The following is an 8758-nucleotide window of genomic DNA, read 5'->3' on the forward strand; positions in this document are numbered from 1 at the left end:
AAGCCAAGCACCACAGCACTTTGGGTCATTGAAGTGCTATTACAATAGCCACATCCTTAACTGTGGAGTCTTTGCTCGCTTGACTGGGGCTTCAGCACACAGTGTCGACTGTCTCTCTCTTTCTTGGAGGTCAGCATTGCAGTCTAGACTTCCTAACTCAGGGCACGGTACTCGAAAAGAGCAAAGGTAGATGCTCGCCGTAGCATTCCTGCTGTCAATCATTGTTTAAGGCAGGTTACAGCCTTCCCGGAACCAGCAATGTAGAAAAAAAAAATCACCGTGCCTCCCTAGTAGTTAGGAGATAGAGGAGCCATTGTGTCAGCCCTCTGGAAGAGGGCTGCCAGAGAAATTCATCTTCCCTTTTCTGTCTTTGTGGAACATTGCCACAATCACCCTTGTCTAGAATAGTTATCAAGGTACACAGTATTTAAGGCTTGCGTTCTGTCACTGAAACTGATTTACGTTGTACTGGTAGTCATGATGCTGTTTTTGGTGATGATGAAGATGGTGATTTTCGCTACATAAAACTCATCAAATGCAGAGCATCAATATCTTTATCCCATAACAACAGCCATTGAACTGAGCTCTGCTTTGCCTTTGAAGGCCTTCAGTGAATTTTCTCTAAAATAGAGTAACTGTGTTTTACTTTTGTCCGGGATACTGGTCACTATCTGGCACCCATTTCTACTTTCTGATAACACCTGGGTTTCCACGTGAGTGCATGGCCTTGCAAACCTGTGCTCTTGATCGAGAAGTAAGCCCAGTCTATGCCCACTTCTGCCATGGCTTAAGGAATCATGGGAGAGCCATTTACCCAGAATTCTCCCCTCAGTGGGGTGAGCCGGTGGCCTGACGGTGACCAGGGGGGCATCTCTGTCCTGGGGCCTTCAGTCTTCCGTGGGATGGCTCAGCACCCAGAAAGCTCCTGGTCCCCATAGCCGGGGTGGGAACGCGACGTGGGTGCCACCGCGTTTCCATGGTGGAGACTGTTAGGAACACTCTGATGACTCTTAACTCCCAGCCTGGTGTTCTGTCCTGTCTTCCCCTCTGGTCCTCACACCTTTGCCCTTCGCCCTGTCCTCCACCAAGTACTTTTTCTGCATAGGTAAGTCAGCATTCGTGTCCTGCCTGAGTGATTCAGCCGTCCAATCCAGAGCTGGAAGAGGCACCTGGGGTGACAGAAACCATTCGGCTCCTAGAACCATAAAGAACTGAGTTCAAGTTCTGTCTCTGTCATTTCCCATTGTAGTGGTTGGTCACTGGTTGATTCCCTGAGACAAGGGGAGACCTGTGGGTTCCCACCTTGCAGGTTCTGGGCTCCTGTGGTGTGACGTGGTCGGCTGGAAGGATTTCCCAGGGACAGAAGGGGAGCCTGTCTCTCGAGATCCAGCGAGGACCCTCAGAACCCCAGGTAGCGGAGTGACCTTGGCACTGGTATCAGGAGGTCTGACTGGCGTTTAGTTGCTTACCCAGCCCCGAAAATTCACTCATTGCTCAATGCTCTAGGATTTCCCCCCTCACACCGACAGGAAAGAGCCATTATGAGATGATCATCAATCATTTGTGTCACAGGGATTTGTCACCTGGAAGAATACCATCTTTGTGCCTGAGCCTCAGCAAAGGTTTTTAAGGATATGGACACTGGGACCTTTGTCTTGTATCAGCTCCCTGTGGATAAATGAAGGCCTTCACATGGGCAGGGAATAATCCAATTTCCATGGAAGTTAATTGTGACCTGTGTTTTCTGAAGCCTAATGGCCTGGCGAGAGTTGTCCTGAGTTAAGCTAATGTGCTGACCCACTTGTTTTTCCAGGTACCAATTACTGAACAGAGTCCCATCTGTCACTGCCGACCTGCTTGCAGAGTGACCTACTTCACCTTACCTTTTAACCCCTCTGTACTTCACCTTGACAGAAAAAAAATGCCATGGCAATTACAGGGCAAGAAATCCTCCCATCACAAGGCAGAAAGTGCCCACGAGTAAAGCGCATCCTCCACGAAGCCTGGCTTTACGAAGGCTGGCAGCATTTTGCTCTCCAGCTCAGTGCAGGTTGCTCAGTGCCAGGAACCAGCCTAGGCTCAGGCACTGGTGCGAGAGCAGCTATGGCCTCCAGGATCAGGGGAACACCTTGGCTTTGGGGGTGGCCTGGGTGACTTAACACACACTTGTAGTGACTAGTATAATAGGCATAACGAGGTATGTGTTTAGTGAGGATAGGCCAGCATTTAGGGTAGTTCAGGTTATTTTGATATCATTGGCCAGTCTTCCCTGTCTACCTTAAAATGTAAATCAATCTCTACCCATACACACATATACTCTATCTATCTATCTATCTATCTATCTATCTATCTATCTATCTATCTATGTATGTCTATCTGTATGTCTCTCTCTCTCTACCTATCTATCTATTTATCTTCTCTACCTATTGGTCTTCTTATCCACCTATATGCATGCACATTCAACATACATATATACACATATTAATATTTGTTTATACATGTATCTCTATTGTACCTATATACCATATAATCCATATTTAGGATAACACCTTTTCTTTTCCCCATCTCATTCTTGAGTACTTCAAGCAGTACCAGGGACATGGGAGGTGTTCCATTAATATACAATGACTGCCCTGAAGGTCTTCTCTCTTTCCAGCCTTTCCTGGAAGTACAAGGTAGTGACTTAGAGTCTGGGTTTGGGGGCCACAAAAGCAGTTGTGCTTTAGCACTTACAACACACTTTGGCGAGCTGCTCAACTTTCCCGAGGCTCCGCTTCTGTGTGGAGTTTCTCATACAAGCAGTCATAACTGATGATAGGAGTTTGTTTAGGTTGTGTCTATATTTGTGGAAACTAGAACTCTGTGTTGCATGAAATTTAAGTATTCAATAATTACCTGTTAATTCATTCATTAATGATTACACAGAATTATCATTCTCCCTGATCCCGATAGTCGAAAGATTGCATCCCCAGATAAACTTAACTTGCAATTTATTTTGCAATTAAAAACTGTATAGTCTAATATGTTTCTTCACTTATTTTTCATTTGACATTTGAAAGACAAACTCACTACTTTATGCCTATTTTTTTTCATTCCTTGTGAACACAGGTTTCACTGTATGATAATGCATTTTAAGCTCTAATATCTAGAACATATTGACCCTGTTCTCCCGTGAGTGCACTTTGTTCAAAGAATGGACCATGATTTCATAATTCTTCTCACCACAAGCAATGTTTGATTTTATGTTGCATATTCTAAATATTGTGTTGTGAAGACTATTTTATAATATCCTTTCAGTGAGTATTGCTGTGGTGGTTGTTATTGTCATTTATTGGCTTGTTTCTTGTAGCAGGAAGCTAAAGGTGGCTGAAATCAAAGGAAAGATGCTGTCCTTCAGGCAGAAATCCAAATCTCAGTTCAGTAATTTAGTTCTTTTATTTTTGAATGAACGGTAAACCAACTTCTGTTGTATACATTCAGTGACATTTTTAGAAAATTTTGTTACAACTAGTGTTAGTATATGTTATCAAATGCATGGGCATGTCCTTGTAGCTTATAAGGCCTTTGTATGTGGCAGTACCTCTCTTCTAGCATCTTTACGGAAGGTCTTCCTTAACTTCTTTCCCTTCAACACAAGAATCACCTCTCTGAGACGCCCACTTTGTATCAGGGAGAATGATAATTCTGTGTAATCATTAATGAATGACTTCGAAAGAATTGTCACCCAATGATGCAAGTCAATAATAGTGAATAATGAAATGATAACTTTCCCTTTCTGAGAGCCGGCTCCTTGCTGATGGAAATGCACACTTCTACCTTACGAGCTATAGATGAAGAGCTCGTTCTGCGGGGGAGACTCAAACCCAGAAAGTTCAGTGAGTGTGAGCGTTAGTTTCCAAATTCTGGGGGTCTGTCTCAAAAGATTGCGTTCTTTTCCGTGTAGAAAATCCCAGCAGGGCTAATGCCGAGAGGCCTTGGTGCAGTGGTGAGAGAGGGAGGGGACACCAAGCCCCCTCGAACGGGAGAAAGAAAGGGGGCTCCTCAAGACAGATGGTGGGAATGGAGATCAAGGAAACCACTGTACATAGTACGACTTTATTTTGCATATCCATAAGCTGACAGAGGTTCTCTGTTTGACGGGAGCCTTAGCCAGTCAGCTTCCTGAGCCTTCTCCTGGCCCAAATCTCACCCTTAGTTGGACAAGAATCCTTTGCCTGACCTGGCTCTTCTTCCTCCTGACCTGCCTGCAGCAAGAAGCCGATGAGGTTCACTTGCCTAAGATCTCTTTCTTCCTTGTGTTCTTTCTTGGTTTTTAGTCTTTTTTTTCCATTACCCCATCCCTAGACTCTGAATCCCCAATCATCCAATATTATCTTCATAATTGAGCTCAATCTTCTACTGAGATCTCCTTTCACCAAAGGCAACAGTCCAGAATAAAATCTGTTTATTTCACCACTTTCAACTGCCGTCTCATGCTGCTTTTAATTTGACAGAGTGCAGTTGAACTTTAATTTGTAGATTTATGAGAAATCATCGTCTAGCTGGCATTTAAAGGCACTCAAACTCGGCCTCCTGCTTGTTTCTCTTTCATTGGCTAGATTCTGACTTTGCCCGTAATTTTTACGGAGGGAGCAGAGTTCTGAGAACTCTCAGGGAGCTCACATGAACTTGAACCTGGTCTCAAGTGGGCAGCACCATGGTTCTCCTGATGAGAAACCTGGAATTCCCTGCACTCCATCTTGCTCAAGAGCCCCTTGAGGACTAATCGTGGGACCGGTGTTACAATAAAACCTTGCATTTGAATCGGTGCTTATTCTTCAGATGTCAAAGTGCTTTATAAACATGCATTGCTGGAAACCTTTCAGGTTAATTAAAGTGAGCAGGTTTCACAGACAAAGGCAACTGTTTTTTTTATAGGTGAGTGAGTTGAGGCACAAGTGAGGTGTTTTTTCCAGCAGATGTTCTCAAAGCAGATGAACTCAGCCTTGACAATCACACCGCTACATTATGACAATAATTCAGTGGTTCCTAAGCGGGAGTATCTGTGATGACCATTTGGGCTACCATCAAGCAAAGGGCTGCAATAAGTAATGCGTTAAGGCATGGCACTCAGGGGCAGTGTCACATTGTTTTCTTACAATGTCACTGCAAGGGAGGTCTTATCGCCCCTTTATAGCTCAGTTTTCTGAGCAGCTTGCCACCATCCCGATGACAGGAAGTGGCAGGGTTAGGGTTTGAATCCAGATCTCTTAGATAACTGTCTTGCCGTCTTCTCTACTAATGTCATTGCAAACTGGGTTGCTTTCTCCCTCTGGGTTTCTAAACTGCTGAGCCATATGACACATTCCTATCAGAAATGGAGGACCTGCCTGGCGGACAAGCTGGACTGGGAATGGGAATTTCATAATGGTGGTCAGACTGCTGGTGGAAGTCAGACCGTGGCGGCAGGAGGACCGGAGTATTGCCAAATGATATGTTTAAACTTTTTGTCATGGCTGCCGGTATTGGGGACTGAACTCAGAGCCTCAGGCTTGCTAGGCCAGTGTTCTCCCCTTGAATTCTCCTTGCAGCACCTTTGCTTTCAGTTAGTTTCTCTCATGGGCCTCCTACTTCTTCCTGGGCAATCCTTGCACCATGATCCCACTAATTGTTCCCCAAGAAGGTAGTATTCCAGGTATATGCCAGCATACCTGATTTTTTTGTTTTATTTTTCCCCTGTTGGCCTTGAACCATAATCTTTTGATCTATATTTTTTTTGAGTAGCTGGGATTACAAGCAATGCACCACCATGACACCATGTCTTAAATGGCTTTGCCATTTGGACTTTGTTCACCTTTTATATGTCATCTTGCTTAGCAGTCTTAGTCTGTAGCCCTCAGAGGCAAAGGAAGGGAATGCCCCTCCCCGAACTCTAATCACTATGTTAAAGATATTACCCAATTTTAACTGCACAACACTCTGAGATAGGTGCTCATCTCCATTTTACAGACACACAAGTGCAGATTCAGAAAGGCGAAGGGAGTTGCTCCTCTGTAGTACCTTTTGAACATGTCACTAGTTCACTGAATTCCTCTCCGAGCTGTTCTTGTCATTCTGACAGTCAGAGTCTAATCAGATTGGATGGCCCAATTAACCTGAAGTGAATGTGTCCACCCGTGTTGGCATGTTATAAAAGGATTTCCTGTTCAAGATAGACATGTGCATTTAGAATGTACTATGGTTTTCTATCCTGGGCAAGCCAGCAAACTACAAGAGCACCTTGAAAAGAATTATACTCAGAGTAGACGTAGGGGCACCTTTTGTTTATGGGAAGCCCTGTTCAGATGTAAGCCCAGAATGCTCCTCTGTCTTTCCAACTTCATCTTACTCTCAGAACCGTTTGTGGTGTTTGGATTTCCTCTCATGCCTTCGAAGTCCTGGGTTCGGCTCTGTAGGGCCTCTGCTCTCATTGCGTTACACAGAGGGCTGTATGCAGGGCACGGTGTCCACTGGCAAGGCAAACGGCCACTTGGGCCCCTGCTGCCCAGCTCAAATGAAAACATCTGCACACATCTCCAGCCCGTGTGCGGCAGTGGGCACTCCTTCCCTCTCATAGCGCAGCAGGTATCATATTAGCACATTTTAGGACTATTTCCCCAGGAAATGGATGGTGGAAGTACCCGTGAGTTTGATTTTTGTACTGATTTACTAATTTTGCTTCTACTTAGTTATTCCCGATGACCATCTCTTCTTGAGGTTCTAGATTTTCTTACCCACTTATCATCAGGTGCTTGTTGAGTTGTAATGTTTACCAGCCTATGTGTCTGATGATCACGCATAGGCTAAACATCATGTCATATGCTCCCTGAATGGTGGTATTCATGAAAGAGGATTTGTGTCTCTAATGACTCCACAATGAAGTAGTGTGCAGAAACCCTGGATTTTCGTGAGTGGCATAGTCTGATTGCACTGCATTGATGGTAGTCAAATACAGAGGTTCAAATATATAGGATGGTAGAAGGCTGAAACAGCCCTGGTAAACCAGTCAAAGATAAGAAGATGATTTTGAGATATCTCATGGAATCCAGATCCTCAATCTGAACCTATATGACTGAAATAATCTGAGTCAATGCCATTGAGCTATCAGATTTGAGGGCTTCCATAATTTTTAATAAAAATGTGACATGATAATCACTACAATTGAGAAAGATCATTTTAAGAACAGAGAAGGGGCAGCTTGTGACCTTCAAATATCTACTTAGATTCATTTCATTTATTTTCGTTTTGTTTCATTTTATTGTAAACGTGATGTACAGATGGGTTATAGCTGCATAAGCAAGGTAATGGAGTACATTTATTCCTGTTCTGCTTAGATTCATTTGTGTGGCTTTATTGAGAAAATCACCTTTACCAAGACTGTTAAGGTCTGATAAGATGATGTATTTGAAAGTACACAAAAGTATAAATAAGTATTTATTGCTATTGCATTTGTTAAGGGTAATGGTTATGTTGTTGATATATTGGTAATTGGTACGTAATCGGTATTGATATTATTGTATTTTAATAAATCAAACAGTCCAATCCAATAGGATCAGTATTTCACCTAATGGTGATCTTACGTCATAAAGAATTGTACTCATGGGCATGTTGGAAATTAGGGCTCCAGTTTTATCATCTGTGACAGAAGGCCCCTGTTCTCAGGTAGTACCTGTGAGGTGATGTATGTTGGGATGCCGACCATAGAGCCTGACACATACATCGTGAGTTGAATATGACGCACCCTCACACATACACAGGTTCATGGGTTGAAACATGGTCCCCACCTGATCATGCTATTTGGGGAGACTCTAGAATCATTCTGGAGGAAGTGGGAAGGTTATACCTGGTTCTCAGATCCATTCTCGCTCTCTTCTTTCTGTCTACCATGATGGAAACTTCTCTGTGCTGATGTTCGGCTCCCTCCATGCCACGATGGGCTAGAACCTCTGACACTGGGAGCCATAGCAATTTGATCATTGCCGCGGCAATGGTCAAACTTACTAGGAGGGTGGATATAATGCTGTATGTTGGGCCGAGCTCCAGTGGTTCATGCCTATATAGCTCCTCAGGAGGCTGAGATCTGAGGATCATGGTTTGAAATCCTTGACACACTTACTTCTAATTAACCAGCAAAATGCTGGAAGTGGAACTGTGGTTTCAGTGGTACTGTGCTAGCCTTAAATAAAAATGTTAAGCCAAGAGCATGAGATCCTGAGTTCATGCCCCAGTTCCTGCATAAACAAAAACAAACAACAAAAATCTCTCCGTCTCTGATAATGTCTCAGGACAGGGAAAATAGTGCACTTCCCCATGTTGTACCATACATGGACACTAGCCCAATTTCCCACGGAGTCCTTGTCTGAGACTTCATGAGCTTGGCTTTCCCTGCTGGCATTCCCGTCTCAGTTCTGGTCTCCTGAGCTCCCACTAGAATTGCTTTGCTTACAGAAATTACAGGATTGCTCTACTGTGCATCTTCCACCTTTTCCAAAACGCTCCACCATTCCTCCACCACGTCCTTCCCAGGTTTGAACCACCACGTGGTTAGGGTTTATCACAGTAACAATCCTGCTTCTGGGACTGATTTTCTGCATTTTCTAGCTATGCCATTGTCGAGACCAAATGCATGTCAGCAATGGCTTAAAGAAAGAGGGTTTATTTCGGCTCACTATGTCAGTTCATGGTGGCATGGCTTCCTCTGCCTGGGCAAAACATCTTGGTGTTGGAAGCATGTGCTGTG

Source organism: Perognathus longimembris, chromosome 12, assembly GCF_023159225.1.
Source record: "Perognathus longimembris pacificus isolate PPM17 chromosome 12, ASM2315922v1, whole genome shotgun sequence".
Taxonomy (NCBI): Eukaryota; Metazoa; Chordata; class Mammalia; order Rodentia; family Heteromyidae; genus Perognathus; species Perognathus longimembris.